Consider the following 20,138-nt stretch of genomic DNA (forward strand, 5'->3'; position numbering starts at 1 on the left):
TGAAATTTATTTTTTTTACAATTAACGGAAATCTTATAATCATCTCAACTTCTTTAATGGAATTTAAGATATAAAAATAAAACATATTTAGAAACATATAGGGCAAAATGCCTATGCAATATTACAAGTAGTTATGATAAAAATAAAACTTTCTTTTCAAAATGTCTATAAAAATACAAGTTTATAAAGGGTTGGTACAGTTTAGAGTCAAGATTGTCTAGGTTACATAACAAACAATTAGAAAATCTCAGGAACCTATTTTTTTTTATTGCATGTTTTTACCTGTGCTATGCACTCACTGATGGTTGGCAGGAAAAAAGTCTTTTCCTGGAGTCACTAGAAAAAGGAACTGATGGAGAGTCCCCAGTCTTATGACATTGTTATCTCATGGGCATCAGGACGTGCCATAGAGGGGAACAAAACAGAAAGAATGGGGCACCTGCTCTTCAATGCTTCCAGAGAGGAGTGACCCTGGTGTATCTACTCTCAAATCACGTGACCACAGCTCACTTTAAGGGGATAAGACCGTGTAATCTCTGTGTGCTCAGACGGTGAAGAGAATAAAGAATTGGTGAGAAGTAATAATTTCTACCACGCTACAGGACCTTTCATATTGTAAAGCTTATACTATCCTGAATGTGTATTATGACTCTCCAAAGCTGTATTGAAGTTCCTTAAACTTTTTGAACAAGTGACTTATTTTTTTAAGTGGGATATTTTTGCACTAAATTTCTATGAACATACCTTTAAATAGTAGTTAATGCTGTATTTCAACTCTGTGACAGATAAGTAGACAAAAATTTTTTCACAATTGCACTTTAGCAATTAAAATCTTGATGTTCTTTTATTACTAAAATATAACTAATCATAATAATTTCTTACTCATATAGCTTGACAGGGAAGGAAATAATAATGAATTTCTGGAACCCAGACCTTAACCCATTAAGCACCCAATGTTATTTTCTTTCTAACCCTTGGATGGGGATATCTACATACTTAATAACACCTATATATCTTTACCTGTATATATCTATGTATCAATCGATTTATGTATTAATCTATCATCTATCTCTCTAGATAAAGAATACTTCTTCTTTAATTGAAATACCTGTGAAGCTTTTAGGTGAATCTATTTTAATGAAGGGTCAAATATAGAATTTCCTTTCTAGAATAAATTCCTTAATAATGACTTTCTGTCATAATTTCTGCACTCCTTATACAAGGGAGTATTAAAATATGTTCAAATCTATGATTTTCTTTATAGCAAAAAAATACTGATTATCCAAAAATAAATCACTTATTAATAAATAAGTTATCTATAAATTAACTAGGTTTCTTATCACATTTTCTTTGTTTCCAGCTCATTTTTAAAGATTTTTATAGTTTTTTTTAAGTTTTAGATTCACAGAAAAGTTTCTGTGAAAAGGTAGTATATATACTGTGCTAGATCATAACTATATACCTAACACCTAGTATCTCCACTGTAAACATCTTATTACTGTGATACGTTACCAACACCAAAATATTATTATTAACTAAAGTCTGCACTATATTTTTAGTTTTAGTTCTACCGAATGTCCCTTTTCTTTCCCAAGATCTCTTTGAAGACATCACATTACATTTGGTGATGTTGTTTCTGTATGCTCCTCTTAACTATGATCTTGCTAGTCTTCTAGTTTTTTATTTTTTTCAAAATTTTGTAAATATATATATATATTTTTTGCGGTATGTGGGCCTCTCACTGCTGTGGCCTCTCCCGTTGCGGAGCACAGGCTCTGGACGCGCAGGCTCAGCGGCCATGGCTCACGGGCCCAGCCGCTTCGCGGCATGTGGGATCTTCCCGGACCAGGACACGATCCCGTGTCCCCTGCATCGGCAGGCGGACTCTCAACCACTGCGCCACCAGGGAAGCCCTGTAAATGTTTCTATCTGGGAATTAGTTTCTAAACTTATCTATTTCTTTTTAGGTCACTCTCCCTAGCTTAACACAGAAATGTTGCTTTTCAAATAATGCCAATCAAGTCCAAATTCGAGAAGCATTTCACAAGAAGCTGTTTTCACAACAGGCAAAAACTGGATTTTAAATCTACAACAATTCTTTGATGCTTGGCATTTCCAAGTGTGTCTTATAAAAAAGCTGTAAGATTTCTTTGTTCTACAGAATTATACATTCACTTTATTATCATGAGAAAATATTGGGTTGGTCAATATTTTCATTCAGGCTTTTCTGTAAGATCTTATGGAAAAACCTGAATGAAATTTCTGGCCAACCCAATACAAAATAGAGTGATAAATCCAAATTGGATTCACATTTCTATACACCATTTAAGTTAAAATTCTACTGGAGATCAATTCACTATTATTTCTCTGAAGAAGCTTTCTAGAAGCATTTTTTTAATTGCTTGTGTGTCATTTCTTTAGTTTGCCTATTTGCTTAGGTAAATGACAGGCATAAATGACTGATCCATCTTCATTGCCTACAACACAGTCTGAGTTACCTAGAATCTGGCAGGTTGTTGGTTAATATTTAGTGAAGTTTGATATCTAAAACCAATAAATAAATACTTAAACAGTGAAGCTGTCTGAACCTTCACATATTAGATGAGTTTGTGAACAAATTATACTGTTCCCTACTGGGTGATCGGTTCTTCCCTCTGATACCCACAACTAGTTTATCATTAAAAAAATCCTCAAGTGTAATTCAAATTAAGGTGAGATCAAAAGCACTATTGATATTTTTTAGTGTGTTAATTATTGTGTCACCCTAAATTCTGTTCTGTCTTGAATTTGGTATTTTACTGCATTTTCAACCGTTATATCTAGTATATACATGATTCTAATAGGACTTCAACTTTTAATATGTCAACATAATACTCTATCGAAAATGTAATTATCTACATATTAATAATCATAAAAATTCCAACTGATATGAGAGTTTTAGAGGCTATATATATATCAGATGGTATAAAAATAAAATATTATGTATTTCAAGTTAAACATGATTAGAGTATTCATTGTCAATAATAAATTATCATATGTGTAGTTCACTCTCAAAAAGATAATTGTGTTCATCTTAAACATGTAAAAAGTATTATACAATGTAGCTCAAAAAATGATATAAACTTCATGAAGTCCATGTGATTTATTACCATACTTTTATTTTCTGAGTCAGGCATTATTAAATTGCATTACAAAAGGAATGATCCCACAAACTATTTTATAACTGAATACACCTTATATAATTTGAAATGAATTTTAAGTGCTATAATGCTTACAAAGGGGCAAACTCTTGAGAAGTAACATATTTAGTACTCAGCCTGAAAATATACATAAAAATGGAAAACAATCAAACAAAGCAATGTTTGACATTACTTTTTCCAAGTTTGTAAGGAAAAATATTGCAAAGTCCAAATCAAATCCTTTTGTTTGTATCCTTCACCATTTATATGATCATAGCTATGAGGCTCATAAATGGAACTCTAGTATTCAAAACTTATTACAATAACAATCCCCTCCAATTAAGAGGCTGAATATCTCTGAATGGATATAAGGATTATACACAAAAGTATGGAAGTGTGGAGTGACGAAATGAGGCCCATAAGTAGTTGAGTTCAATTACAATTAAAATAAAATGGCTTAATCTTATTTTTCTTATTATTGAATCTGATGAAAATAAAGATTCCATCACTGAAAACTCAATGTGGATTCAGTCAAATAGTCTATATATTTAAATCTACATTTATATATGTATATATATGCATATATTTAATTTTATTGGAAAAATAAGATGATTTTAAAAATATTTTTGTTCCTGGTGAAAATGATACCTTGTGATTTTACTTAATGTGTAAGTCAGTTTCAATATTATGTTCAATTTGTCATTTGTTTTTTTGTTTGTTTTTTGGCCACACCTTGCAGCATGCATGTGGAACTTCCTTGACCAAGGATTGAACCTGTGGCCCCTGGCATGGAGTCTTGTCCACTGGAACACTAGGGAAGTCCTGTTATCTGTTTTTAAGATACAATATTTGGAGTGTGCCAGAAATAGAAAATTGGATATTCCACCATTTACTGATACGACTTGAATGAAAAACAGAGATAAAATTGTATTAACAAAATTAATTTTATTTTCCCTGTAATTTAGGGAAAGTTTTAATTCATAGTGCTTTTGCCTTTTGTAAAATTGAGAAATTTAGAATTTCCCAATTAAAAAATAATGGATAGGGCTTCCCTGGTGGCGCAGTGGTTGAGAGTCCGCCTGCCGATGCAGGGGACACGGGTTTGTGGCCCGGTCCGAGAAGATCCCACATGCCGCGGAGCGTGAGCCATGAGCCCGTGAGCCATGGCCGCTGAGCCTGCACGTCCGGAGCCTGTGCTCCGCAACGGGAGAGGCCACAACAGTGAGAGGCCCGCGTACCGCAAAAAAAAAAGGATAATCAGGATTGCATTGGAATAAAATATCTTTGTTAAGAATTTTAGACATGCAAGAGATGAGTTGCTCTGTAGAAATACTTACTTGAGAAATCCAAGTGCTCTCTAGAAAAAATGCTGAACATGGTGGTGCATTTTTATTGAAAACTTTAGACATTGAAAAAAATCAGCTTGCCTGGAAAATATGAACTAAAACTTCAGTGTTCTTCATATACAGACATTGGGCCTTTAACTTCCCAAGAAGCCTTGGGCTCAGCCTCAGTTCTACCTTAAAAGCTCTTTACAGCTTTAGTAAAATAATTTATATGGTATCTAAAATTGTGCTTGAAACCCAATACTTGCTCAATAAACTATTATTATTATTTCATAGAATCCAATTTTCACTGATTCTGTAAAATCAAGTTTCTCTTAGATTAACAGTCAAAGAACATACAGGAAGATTTACAACAAAAGAATTATTTCTAAGAGGTATATTAAAACACCACATTCACTAATAAGGAATTGTAAATAAAAGCTCACACTTAAGGAGGAAGATGAAAGAAATGAACAGAAGTAAGACAACAATAAATATATCTTGAATTTAAAAAGATCTAGAAATTTTAATTTTCATTATTAGTTTAAGAAAATCATAACACACAACACTATGGTCAAATATCTCAAAAATTACTAGCATAAATGCATTGATGTAATCATTTTAGAAAATAATATGACATAGGTATCTCTAATCTTAAGAATGACAAGTGATTTTACTAAGTAATTTAACCTCTGGGAAATTTTATAACAATAAAAGCTTTGGATGGATTTCAAATACACATTTCAAGAGTTTGTAGATCGCTTAATGTTCATATAAAAACTGCATGACATTTAGGTCTTTAATCCATTTTGAGTTTATTTTTGTGTATGTTGTTAGGAAGTGTTCTAATTTCATTCTTTTACATGTAGTTGTCCAGTTTTCCCAGCACCACTTATTGAAGAGGCTGCTTTTCTCCATTGTATATTCTTGCCTAATTTGTCATAGATTAGGTGACTATAGGTGCATAGGATTATCTCTGGGCTTTCTATCCTGTTCCATTGATCTATATTTCTGTTTTTGTGCCATACCCTACTGTTTGGATTACTGTAACTTTGTAGAGTCTGAAGTCAGGGAGTCTGATTCCTCCAGCTCCATTTTTCTTTCTGAAGATTGCTTTGGCTATTTGGGGTCTTTTGTGCTTCCATACAAATTGTAAAATTTTTTGTTCTAATTCTGTGAAAAATGCCATGGGTAATTTGATATGGATTAAAGACCTAAATGTAAGGCTGGATACTATAAAACTCTTAGAGGAAAACATAGGCAGAACACACTTTGACATAAATCGCAGCAAGGTCTTTTTTGATCCATCTCCTAGAGTAATGAAAATAAAAACAAAAATAAACAAATGGAAAAAAAATAAACAAATGGGATCTAATTAAACTTAAAACCTTTTGAGCAAAGGAAACCATAAACAAAACAAAAAGATAACCCTCAAAATGAGAGAAAATATTTGCAAATGAAGCAACAGACAAGAGAGTAATCTCCAAAGTATACAAACAGTGCATGCAGCTCAATATCAAAAAAACAAATAACCCAATCAAAAAATGGGTGGAAGACCTAAATAGACATTTCTCCAAAGAATACATACAGATGTCCAAAAAGCACATGAAAAGATGTTCAACATCACTAATTATTAGAGAAATGCAAATCAAAACAACACTGAGACATCACCTCACACCGGTCAGAATGACCATCATCAAAAAATCTACAAACAATAAATGCTGGAGAGGGTGTGGAGAGAAGGGATCCCTCCTACACTTTTGGTGGAAATGTAAATTGGTACAGCCACTATGGAGAACAGTATGGAGTTTCCTTATAAAACTAAAAATAGAACTATCATATGACCCAGCAATCCCACTCCTGGGCATATACCCAGAGAAAACCATAATTCAAAAAGACACATGCACCCCCAACGTTCATTGCAGCACTATTTACAATAGCCAGGACATGGAAGCAACCTAAGTGTCCATCAACAGAAGAATGGATAAAGAAGATCTGGTACACATATACAATGGAATATGACTCAGCCATAAAAAAGAACAAAATAATGTAATTTACAGCAACATGGATGGACCTAGATATTTTCATACTGAGTGAAGTAAGACAGACACAGGAAGACAAATATCATATGATATCGCTTGTATATGAAATCTTAAAAAAAAGGGGTACAAATGAACTTATTTACAAAACAGAAGTAGTCACAGATGTAGAAAACAAACTTATGGTTACCAGGGGTTAAGGAGTGGGGGGAGCGATAAATTGGGAGATTGGGACTGACGTATACACACTACTATATATAAAATAGATAACTAATAAGAACCTGCTATATAGCACAAGGAACTCTACTCAATACTCTGTAATGGCTTATATGGGAAAAGAATCTTAAAAAAAAAAAAGGTGGATATATGTATATGTATAACTGATTCACTTTGCTGTACACCTGAAACTAAGACAACATTGTAAATCAACTGTACTCCAATAAAAATTTTAAAGAAGAATAAAAAATAAGTAAAAAATTAACTGCATGACAAACAATAGTCAATAGTAAATTTACATATAGTAAATAAATATAAATTTTACTAAAATGAAAGTTTACTATTTCAAATATGCTACTACTAAATTTAAATGTCCTATAGAAAAAAGCAATTAATTATTAAAATGTCATCAGGCAAGGAAAGAATCTATTAATTTAGTATTAAATCAGGACTAATAATGCTATCACTGTGAAACCATGTTAAGAAATTATTAGTAATAATATTTATTTCCTTTACAAGGATGCTGTTATGTCATAGCTCATTCTTACATCTTGGTTAGGTTTTCAATTTAAATATTCAGATATATTTAATACTCTCTGATCCATAGAAAAATATAAAATTTTAATTTTGAAAAAATTTAATTAGAAAATTTTATATTTGCAGCAGAACTTTGAAAAATCATGTAAGGAAGTCCCAATCAAAAATAACCCCAAATAGTTGCTACTTCCAAATTTATAAACTTTATAAATATGGGACATGGCTCTTGGTATGAAGTTGCTAATTAAAAACAGTCTGTTTGGGCTTCCCTGGTGGTGCAGTAGTTGAGAGTCCGCCTGCAGATGCAAGGGACACGCGTTCATGCCCCGGTCCGGCAACGGGAGAGAAAACAGTCTGTTGAAGGTTTTCACATTTGGGAGGATGATGCTACAAGCGCTGGGTTAGAACAAAATTCCAGTGTATTTAGGCAAACCAGTACAATTTTAGGATATGGCCTGCCATATTCTTAGGACTATCACAGATTTTATTTAAGACTACTGATGTTTCATAAAAGTCCCTTGAAAATTAGGCCTCTACTGTTCATGTTCTCTTTTCTGGGTCAAGAGCCCTGTACGAAGATCTAAAAACTAATGCAGTAAAAGCCTGGAGATCAGATCAGGGTCCTCATTGTTTTCCAATACTTTACAAATCAATCCCATTTACTTTCTGTAATAAATAGCACAAAGAAACTTAAAGAGAAATAGTGCAGCTTCGTTAATTATTTAAATAATTGTGAATTTCCCAACTTCAAAAAGATTACTTTGCACTTAAGAAATCTTTATTTCCCATAATACGTGAAGAAGATGGTTTTTGAGGAAAAGCATAATGACATTAGGAAGCTAGTATCAAAATATCCTCACTGCCTTCTTGAGCTCCTTCTCCTGACTTTCAGACAGTTGTTAACCTAACTGAAATGTTCAACAAAACATACATAATTAACAAGACGTCCAGCTGAGTGCTAGCATCCAGAACCGTTTTCATAGGTGGACACACACTTCTACTCCAGACATTACCAGTTAAGCTGTACTTTTTGTGCACAGACAGGGAAACAAACTCTGAATGTTATTTCCCTTCCTCAGGCCTCAGGAAACTTGGGAAATAGGACACTTGCCAAAAGAAAATAAACAGTTGTAGAAGATAATTATTTGAATTCTTTGTTATCATGAATTGTAAACACATAGACTTAAAATGCAAAGAATTTTCTATAAATTTTTCTCTTCACTTTTTTGTTTTTTTAGCTCAATTAATTATGGCTTCATGAGAAAGCTCACCAAAGGAAATAAGTCAGGCAAAGCACTGGCACAATTTGTGCAAGTTCTTTCAAGCCTTACTTTTTTGTAAACATGTTATTTTTTGAGCCTCTGCCAAAGATTTGAGATATTGTGCATCTAATTGTTATGTTTATTTTGTTAAATTGTGTGTGCATTTTTATTACATTTATTTTCTTTTGCTTTTTCCTTACATAGCTCCATGCTGTCACACTTTTTGGTAAAAAGAACATAATTAATAAACACTGTGGTTTTTCAAGCATGTGCACAAACACAAAAGACATTCTAAGCATTTCTCTTTCCCTAATAATGCCATAGTGTCTGGGATAATGGATCATTTGATAGAAGTACTAGCCCACTGGATCATTGATTCAAAGGAACACCAATTTTAGAGCACTTAAGTTTTCTATGAAAAAATATGAAGTTCTGAACAAATAAACTGTACAATGCACAAAGAGTACAAACTAATTTTCAGATTCACTTTAAGTCCCAGGATTTAGATGCAACACGCTCTGTATAGTGTGTTTAAAAGTGGAAAGAAAAATTGATCTAAATAACAGTTTAAATATATTGTAGAACCAAACAAAGAAGGAAGCTAATTTTCATTAATGAGAAAATCACAAATAAAAAGAAGAAATTTTTTTTTTATGGTGACAGCCTTTGAGTTTTTACCTATGATTGGATATTAAGAATGAGAGAGAGAAACCCTCCTACACTGTTGGTGGGAATGTAAATGGTGCAGCCACTATCAAGAACCATATGGTGGTTCTTTAAAAAACTAACAGAGTTACCATATAATCCCGCAATCCCACACTTGGGCCTATATCCAGAAAAAGATTATAATTTGAAGATACGTGCATCCATTCCAATGCTCATTGCAGCACTATTTACAGATAGCCAGGACATGGTAGCAACCTAAATGTCCATTGACAGATGAATGGAAAGAAGATGTGGTACATATATACAATGGAATATTACTCAGCCATAAAAAAAGAATGAAATCATTCCATTTGCAACAACATAGATGGACCTAGAGATTGTCATACTAAGTGAAGTAAGCCAGACGAGAAAGACAAATATCATATGATATCGCTTATATATGGAATCTAAAAAAAAAAAACGATACAAAAGGACTTATTTACAAAACAGAAATAGACCCACAGACATAGAAAACACAAAGGTGAAAGGAGGAGGAGGGATAAATTAGGAGTTAGGGTTTAACATATGCATATTACTATACATAAACTAGATAACAGGTCCTACTGTATAGCACAGGGAACATTATTCAATACTTTGTATTGAAACTATAAGGAAAAGAATCTGAGAAAGAATATATATGTATTATATATATATACATATATATCTGAATCACTTTGCTGCATACCTGAAACCAACACAACATTGTAAATCAACTATACTTCAATTTAAAAAAAAGAAAAAAGAATGAGAGAGATATTCCAAAGAAGACATTTAATGGATCAAAAGGTACACAAATAAATGAGATGCTTAACATCATTAATCATCAGGAAGATGCAAAGAGATCACCTCACACCTTCTGGATGGTTAGTATCAAAAAGACAACAAATTACGAGTTCTGGGGAAGATGTGGAGAAAAGGTTAATCCTTGTGCACTATTAAAAGAAATGGAAACTGGTGCAACCACTTTAAAAAACAGTATGGAGGCTCCTTAAAAAATGTAAAATAAAACTGCCATATAATCCATCACTCCTACTTCAGGGTATTTATCCAAAAGAATTGAAAAAGATATGTGCACACCCATGCTCATTGCAGAATTATTCACAATAGCCTTAAGTGATGTTAACTTATCAGAAACTACCTAATGACTATTTTAGAACAGCAGAGTTGGCTCCTATGCTGACCCTTATCTTAGGCGGCACTCAGCCCTTAGTAATCTTTTCCCTGTTGTCCTTTTTATCATAACACTGGTCAATGCCTGATATTATCCTTTGTCTTTACTGGTTTGCTTGTCATCTATCTTTCCACAGAAAGAGTAGAGCAGGAACTTTGTCTCTCATTCCTGCTCAACCCCCAGAAACTGAAAGGGCATCTGAAACATGGTAGGTACATAATTAATATTACTGAATTAATAGTTTATTTTATAATAAATATGATCTTACTGTTTTAAGAAAATTATTGTTTATTAAAATTAAAAATTGAATTTATACACTAATTTCCTTTAGCTTTTGTCAAAATAAAATTACCTTAATGATATACAAACTATAAAAGGTATAAGTCCAATGAAATTTTTCTGTTAATTATTGTTTGTAAATTGTGTGATTATTTACCAATCTTCAGACCAAATAAGCAAGAACAAAATTATTGGTACCATATGTGTGACATTCTTTTAAATTGTGAAATTTTTCTTTCAAAGTAAATATAAAATAAATTTCTTGCATTTTTCCTAAATAGCAAATGGAAACATTTTCACCTTTTATGTAAGTTCTATATCATCTGTAAAGCATAATATTAAGTATAAATTCCTGAATTTTCATGGAAAGATCCCGTGTTGCATGAAATAATATAATAATAAAAAACGCTTTGTGTGGTTTTTCAATTAGCCAGAGATCAAAGACAAACACATGAAAACAGAGCAGAATACCTAAATCTAAAATCTAGAAATATTAACAGACTGTAAATCTGTTACAGTCTCAGGTGTGCAAAACACAGTACAAATTTATTATAATCTTACATGTATAAAAACACTACATAATAGAAGCAAATGTAAAAAGAATTAACTTCAGTGAAGATTAAATAATAATGTGTATTTGAAATAATTGTAAACCACAAAGCTTTATACACATGGTAGGAACTCCTAAGCTTCTTCCTTTAAAAATAGATTAAGATTACTTGGATAGAACAGCCTAAGACAGATTTTAAAATCCCCAAACAATGCCAAACTGTCCACTGCATATAATCTGGGTCATACATACCAGGGAGGAGAAAGAAGGACTCAGAGGCCCCACAATAATGAGGAAAGACTCTAAAGTTCAATAGAACTTGAACTAAGCCCAGTAGACAGAATTCGAGCATGAATCCCAATGACCCACATTCTTGTATAACCACCTCATCTTATGTATAAGCAGAACCTTTAACATGCTTTTGACCAACGGAATATGGCAAGGGTGATGTGATATTGCTCTTTTAGTTATGTTCTATGGCAAAGAGGATAGATCTTAAGAAGCAATTAAGGTTTCAAATCAGTTCATTTTATGTATGTCAAAAAGGAGATTTTTCTCTCTTGACCTGATCCAATGAGGTTTCTTTTAAAGAAGCAATTCTAGAGGTCAGACCAAAGAAGTCATTGAGATGCTTTCAGGCCTCAAAGAAGCAACCTCCCATGAGTTCTGAGCTGCAAAGAAATAAATCCTACCAACAGCCTGGAGGAGGAATCAGAGCCTCAAATAAGAGCCCAGCCCTGGATGAAACCTGGATGTGAGATCCTGAGCAAATGATCCAGCTAGCTTGTACCCAGACTTGTGACCCATGAAAACTGTGAGATAATAACAGTTTAAGCCAATAAGATTATAGTAATTTTAATGCAACAATCTAAAATAAATACATACAGAAAAATTTGACATCTTGGTGATATCCAGGGTGACAGTGACATGTCATTTGTTGCAACAAAAACTACAGAGACTGAAAAGTACACATGAGCACAATACGCTCTTATACTGTGAGAAAACTTGTCTGGAAACAGGAGTGGGTTATAGGTTGGGATTATTGAAAATACAGCAGTCCAGAAAAGACATCGTGCTTATATACTGGGAAGGAATCATACTTTATATTTTGACCTATCTCTGTTTTACAAATGTGCATTGCACATATGAGAAAACTGAAAATCAGATTGATTGCTTGCAGAGTGTAGAGTCAATTAGAAGGATCTTAAAAACAAGCAGAGAATTTCAACTTAATACAGTAAAAATTAGATCCACTGATGATTTCAGAACACAGTGACATTTGAAAGCTTACTTTAATCAAGAGGAATCTAGGAGAGGTAAGAGTTCTGTATCCACAGAGCATAATGCTTATGATCATGCAGCTGTTTCAGACAGAGTTTGGTCTGAGTCCCAGCTCTGTGGGCAACGTTAACTGTTGAAGCTTTGGTCTCTCAGTGTCTACCTCATAGGGTGTTGTGCGTATAAAATGAAATAATGTTTATAAATACTTAACACCTTTCATGGCATGTTATGAATCATAAAAAATTTACTTACCATTATAATCATTAATTATTATAACTACAGGAAGAACCAAGAATTAGAAAGATCAATGTAGAAAATGTCAAAATAATTCTGGTTGACATGGGATAGTCTGGGTTACCTTATCAAGGTAAAAGTGATAAGAGGAGAGAATAGAAAATAGAGAATTAGGTAAAGTTACAACACAAAGGGAAGAATGTCAAAACTTGGAGACTCACTGCATATAATAGGATAGGATAGAATAGAATAGAATTGAATATGAATGATGTAAGTTTAAAATGTGTATGAATTTTCAGGCCTAGGTAAATGGAAAAAAAATGTCATTAACTGACAGGCAGAAAAATTAGGATGGGGGACCATGTTAGGGATGAGACGATGAGTTCATGGAGTTTGTCCTGTCACCATGAAATCAGAGTTAAAAAGTCTAGCAGACCTTTGTAAATATTTACATTTATGGAGCTCAAATGTGGGCCAGAGCTATGTGTTTGGAAGATATTTGTGAAGAGAGAATAATTGTAGCTTTTGGAGTGACTAGTCTTCCTGCAGGGCTTCCGAGAGAATGGGGAACAGTGAATAGTATACAGAATGGTGTAGAAATTTCAACATTAAAACCTTTTATGCCAGGCTTCATTTCAGAAGTAAACACTGGGTTTTACTAACCAGCATGTAAAATATTTAATAAAATCCCTGTAAATCTTTCCACTTTTAAGTTAAACTTTCCACAAATCAAACTTTTCTATCTCCTTTGGGATCCACTTAATAAGGACAACCCAAACTCAGATAACGAGGATTCACTAGGGGATCTGATGCAACTGTGTGGCCCTCCTGGGAGGGCCACCAGCACTTACCTCTTCTACTCAGTCATCCTAAAAGCCATGTGAAAGCAAACAGCATCAGTTACTGGCCAGCACTTCCCTTTGTATACCTCAAACAGAAGAAACAATAGAACGAAGTACTGAATGTTTCCTGAGGGTTCAAGAGCCCACTTTAGACCACCTCTGTTTGTATTGTGCTTCAAAACTACTAATTTTATTTTGATTATTTTATTTCATCTCATAGACTATTTGAAATATTATCAGCTAACTGGTCTGAAAGTTTAAATGTGAGTAGCACTTTATAACACAAGTGGTGATTGCTTGAAGTAGGTGATTGAACTTCAGTTCAAGTTGTATTTGGAATTGAATTTTGTATCCAGGAGGACTTTTTAGAGAATGAAACAAACAAAAAACTTGAGCTCTTAGGGAAGAGCTCTATTATATTGTTTCTTATTGTCTTTGAGATATAAAGGGAAATATTGTGTTGCTAGTATTATAGTCTATGAGATTGAATAATGTAACACCTCTAACATTAAATACAGAGGAAAAACTCCTTAAGATGTTTGGTATTGTACATTCTAAAGTTTGTATACTAGAGAATATATGACATAAAATCATTTCAACATAACTTAATAATTAAGGGAAAGACTTGGGGCAAGAGGGGGAAATGACATTCACATTAAATAAAGAAAGTATCAGAAAAAAAAAATCCTAGCTTTAAATAAGACACACCCACTTGGATATTTGACCTAAACAGAGGTGCTAAAACTGGAGAGTAGATGCAAGATGGATGAGCTAAGCTCGATTGCCTAATCCACCTATTCCTAGAGGTGGGACCATGGGCTGGAGAGGTAGAAAGCTTTCACCTGTCTGCTTTCTCTTATCTAAAATGAAGATAACAGAAACTTCTACATGGTTATGTAAATGAAAAATGTCTTAATATGGATAAAGTGATAATATGAATAAAATGTATATGTACACATATGAATACTTTAAAATAGCATTTTTTCCTATATTCTCCCTCTTCCTGTATAGGCAAATCTAGGTTCACAGACCATATGCTCAGATGTCAATAGGTAATCTATCATGAGACAGAAAAAGTGTTTACTACTAGTAGCTCACTGGCCCTCTTTCTTTGGAAAGATGAATGAGACCACTTCCTTACTCCTAAATGAGGTAGTCCAGAGTCTGGTTGACATCAGGGCCACAACAACACTTGTGTCTTTGAGAAAAAGGTGCACATAACCACAGAGGGCATGGGGATATTTGTCATTTCATATGTGTAAGAACCTTACTTTGAAGGCTTTAGAAATTAGAAAAAATAAGACCTTGGTGGTCATTAAAACACTATCTAATATGTTTGGTGGAAGTGGAAGGGAAGATTATTTTCATTTCATCATCATCTTTGGGGAACATAGTTCAGACTTGTATGGTTTAATTGCTACTGTATGTATGTTTTAATTGGTACATTGGTGCTACCTTTGCGGGGAAGATATATCACTAAAGTAAGTTTCCCTTAACTGTCAATTATAATGAATATATTTAAATAAAACTCAATGAAAAGAGGATTTTCAAATCTTCTGCATTGGGCTTTAGAGTTGTTAGCAGTGCTATGAACCAGTTATGAGTTGGAATAATAGTCTCTGCATTGACATGCAAACGAATTCACTAAGCAACTACTTTGCTTTAGAGATTTACATAATTTGATACCAAAATCACATTAAATTAATATTAATAATTTGGTTTTAAAGCAAGAAAGTTCAGAGTTGAGCTGCTCTTCTTCCCACATTTCACCACATCTATGTATGAAAACATTGATATACAAACAGCAAAAACATTTTAGGTGTAGGGCTATCCAGGCTCTGTTCCTTAGAAGTACATGCTTATTACCTGAAGATGTATAAGAAGTAAACCTCATGTGCCTCTTTTAGAGACAATAACTTTCAAATTATTTATCATTACCCATACTTTTTGCAGGACTAGTGTAGTGCTGTAATCTCTTCATTATTCACACATTCATTCTGTTTCTTATTCCTGCCAATTTTTGTTTCCAATTTTTCCTTCCCTTGCCAATCAACATGAGAGCTTCTGAGTGACATTTTCATGTCAAGAAAAAACAAAAACAAACCTTATGTGTGCAGAAGCATACTAGCCTAAATAAAAACTAACAATAATTAGAAAACACTTTTGCCACCACAAATTATATATTGTATTATAGATTAATATGTAAATTATTTTTATATTAAGTAGCACTTCTTGAACTTGCATGTTCCAGATGATTCCCATCCCATTGCATGTTTATGGTAGAGTAGAATTTACCAAAAAAATATATATATATATATTTAATTAGATAGGTAGATAGCATATATATATATATATATACATATTTATGTATAGTACATTCATACACATACATTGACACACTCAGATTAAGCATTATGCTATTGTTTAATTCTTATTCTTTTAGAAAATCCATATTAAGACTCAGAATTCTGAACGTATCAAAAGCACTATCTCATCTCTTAATACATCTCATAACATAAAATATTAACTTCTTCAATACCAAGATGATTAAGGAACAAAGGGACCAGTTGTTTTCTTGTGTGTTGACCAATTTAATGAGGAACTTGGGATTTTCCACAAGGGAATCTACAGCTCACCTTAAGTAGACTAAACCCAAAGGACATTGGAAGTGTTGAAGCAGAAGGTGATTAAGTTTGTTCTGAAGAAAATAATTGGTCGCATGGCTGTTACAATGATGTTAACAACAGGAAGTATTTCTCTAGCTTATTAGTTCACAAACATCTTCTGAACTCATTATAAAGTATATTACATATTCTATTAAGTATATTTTATAAAGTATATCACATAAAGAATATTATATAGTAAGTAATAAAAATACTAGAGATTGTATGTCATTTTGGGGCAAATATAAAGGATTCATAGGAACATATTATTCAAAGTCCTTTGGTTTCATGGATAAATGAGTATTAAACATGAGAACCGGCCATCATTCAAAGAAAATTCTCAATAAACTATTAGATATAATTTAAAAGTTAATTTTAAAAAAGTCAATTAGAGTAAACTTTTCAGCATATTTCAGATTTTATCATTACTTTCTTGATTTCTCTACTGTACATGTTAATTAATTTTTAAAAAGATAGCAATATATAGTCTTGATAAGATAAAATCCAAATTGTTCATCTTTATCTTAAATTCCTCCAGTCATACATAGTCATTATTATTTGTAAGGGAAAAAAAGAAATCTATCAAGAAATATCATCTTTTAAATTATTATCTAGATCAGTGTGCTTTAAGAATTTGAGAAACAAGAAAGAAAACAATTTGAACATATGTGACATTAAATTATTTCAATAATTTGTCTATATACTTTCTAAAAGTTCATTATCTTGAAATAAAAAGTACTTTATACAATTTCAGTGCCTATGAAATGAAATGAATTAATGGCTGAGCAGGTTATCTGTTGCTATGGTGTTGACTAGTCCCTTGAATTTCACATGGACAAGTTATAACTTCTAAATATGGTCATTTCTTTGTGGAGCAAAGAATTAATGAAATACCACCACGTGTGAATATCCTTACTAGAAGTCTTCAAAGTTGGCAGTTTTATTTGTTTACAGTTAGAATTGCATTCTGATCAAATAGTATCTCCTATGTCCTAATTTTGGGCTTATTATGGTCACCTAATTTTACCTTACTTCAGAACTAATATATAAAAGCTTAATATGTAAAAAAAAATCAGGGGAAAATGCTTTTAGTGTTTTAAGTTTGTAATGTCATTGAACTTACCTTACTGGTTTCATTACTACCAATAACACATTTTGATTTTAGTGTTTCACCATTTCATTGTGACAACTCTAAACTTCATCTAAAAGAATTCTGGATGCTGGTAGTTCAAGCTTTACTGTTTCTACCCAAACAAAGACATACACCTTGGAAAACTTTATGGAAAAAAAAAAGTCAATGGGATACTCATTTGGGTGAATATAGTGTTTATATATGTTACCACTTTTAAAGTAAGTTATAAAATTAAAATATATGTTTATGTTTCCATATAATAAATAAAACTAAAATTTTAAAGCCATAAATCTGTTTAAAATTCCACAGTCTGAATATTTATACCAATATGATTAAAGAGAACGTTTCAAAATATACAGAAGAACAGAATGATTCTCCTCTATACAATTAAAAGAGGCTGGTATAAGCCTCATGGCCCAGTGTTCCATAGACTGTAGTTTGCTTTTCTACCTGCTTAGTTCTTAAAAATTTGTATCACTATTTAAGGTAAGATAGCATGACTTACAAGAATCCTGCAAAGAACACCTGCTTAGGGTAAAACATGAGAACAGCTAAAGAGGCTTACATTTGACCTCTACTGTTTGCAATAATATCCATTTCTTTTAACAATCACTCTCATGCAGGACTGTGCTGTTAATAAAATGCAAAATCTTTACCCAGAGGGATTATTTTAAACAATAAACTCTAAACCTAAAGTTCATCTTTGTATGTATAATGCAACTATAGTATACATTTTTATGATAATTAAAAATATACAGATATTTAAACTTAGTGTACTTTTTAGTTGCTGAAAAACATAGCCCTAGTCAGTTGAATGGTATTTATTGTCTGAAATAGCTCATATTTCACCCATTCCTATTAATAAAGGACATCCAGTTGCAACCTGAACTCTCTTCCTGGAATGTAAAGAACCTCCTCCCCATGATTCCCCGGCCATCGTTTATACTTAATCTAATGTCACTAAATGACAAAAATGAAAGAACATAATATCCTTTATCAGACAAACTATCATGCCTATCTAAAAAAGTCATGAATAGTAATAGAAATACATAGAGCACCAGCTAACTTCTATCATTTCATAATTCTTCATTATGAGAAGTACTGTTCAGTGGTTTTCTGCACTGAATTCTTTATACGTACACACTCAAAACACACTGCCAATTGACAAAAGGAATGTAGCTTCAAAAGAAGATCTCCCAAGTAGAGAAAAGCTCTCTGTTAAGCATACAAGAGGTTAAACATTGCTGAAATAAGGAGACATTTTCCCAGCCCATGCTTCCCAGTTCCATTCAATTACCAACGGCAGTAGCAACTATAATACAAGCTAATACTGTATTATTAAATCAGAGCTTCCTATTTAAATCCACCTCTGACCTGAGGGGGCAGGGAGGGGATGACATTCACTAGTCAAGCAGAACAAACAGCTCCCAACTTGGAAATACACATGACCTTGGGGTGCAGAATTCTGAGAGACTGAGTTTCACAAGTTTTATTTGGATCTACTGTATAACACATCTAAATGAACCCAGCATGGTATAAATGCTCCTATCCCTACCACCTCCCCTCCAGAATAATGTGAAGGGAGCTCTGCACTTTGCAGTCTAAGCTTTAGATACCATAGGCAATACTGATTAATCAGATATTAGTCCATTCACATATTTTTAAGGTTACATTTATTTTAAACAACTTGTTGGTTGATTATTTAATGCAATTTACTAACATATTTGAGGACTTGCAGTGAATGGTTCCTGTTCCTTGAGCCATGCAAGAAGTGTTGCTCTACAAAATTTATATTTATAAAGCAAAATGTAACATGATGACATTAACTTCACACACATAAAAAAAAGCAGAGCCCTCAACTTCCCCTCTAGAATTCAGTGCCTAATCATCAATCATTATTCTTGTAATAGTAATGATAACAGTAATTAGTAAAATAATTGTTGCAATCATTGCCAACTGTCCCGTTTCAAATTATAAAAATAATCATAACTTGGTCTTAAATTTTTGTATGACAGTCTGCATTGCTCCCCCATTTGTAAAAATGTTATAATAATGTTCTTTTTCTTACCTTATTTCAACAGTTACAAAGTCTCCCAGAAAGATTCTTAAACGGCGTGTATATGTAAATCACGATAATAATAATAATTTTTTTTAAAAAGCTAAAAAGATGGTCTTAGCCTGGAAAAGATGGAAATAGTTTGGTCTAAAACTATAGAAATCCCCGAAGTCACGCCTGAAGGGGCGTCCAGGTGGCGAACGCAGGACTCTCTCCCACGTCCGATACCACACTCCTTTGTCAAGTCGATAGGGTCCAGCTGGTGAAGAGGGTCCCCCAGGGCACAGAGGGTGCGAGAGGGCGTCGCCTGGAGGAGCGGGACAGCGGGTCTTCCCGCGCCTCAGGTTCAGCACCGGCAGCGCCGTGGACAGCACCCGCTCTTCTCGCCTCCAGTTTGTCTCAGTCACTGAACCAGGCTGATTCTCGCGCCTCCTCCCCGAGCGAGGGCTGCTGCCACTCAACCCGGGAGGGCCCCGCCCCACCATCTGACGTAACGATTTTGCATCTGAGCTCCCCCGGAGGTGCGGGGCCGCCCCCTGGACTGGGCTGCTGCTGCGGTCAGCTGAGGCAGTGGAGGCGACGGAATCCAGGCTGAGGATCGGCGTGGGCATCACTGGACTTCACGATCCATCACAACCAGCCCTGAAGAAACCGAAGGCTTTCGGCG

General features: G+C 33.5%; 1 protein-coding gene across 3 annotated transcripts in view; it reads right to left on the reverse strand.

Annotated features, from left to right (window-relative positions):
• The window catches only part of FSTL5 (follistatin like 5), a 708,564-nt gene extending 688,656 nt beyond the window's left edge, over positions 1–19,908 (reverse strand). For all 3 annotated transcript variants that reach the window (XM_029235420.1, XM_029235419.1, XM_029235418.1), the window contains exon 1: positions 19,484–19,908. The gene's annotated coding sequence lies outside the window, so the exon portion shown is untranslated. The remainder of the gene's footprint in view (positions 1–19,483) is intronic.
• Between the last annotated feature and the right edge of the window lie 230 nt (positions 19,909–20,138).

The sequence above is a fragment of the Monodon monoceros genome, unplaced genomic scaffold (genome assembly GCF_005190385.1).
Source record: "Monodon monoceros isolate NGI ecotype Baffin Bay Population unplaced genomic scaffold, NGI_Narwhal_1 Super_Scaffold_20, whole genome shotgun sequence".
Taxonomy (NCBI): domain Eukaryota; kingdom Metazoa; phylum Chordata; class Mammalia; order Artiodactyla; family Monodontidae; genus Monodon; species Monodon monoceros.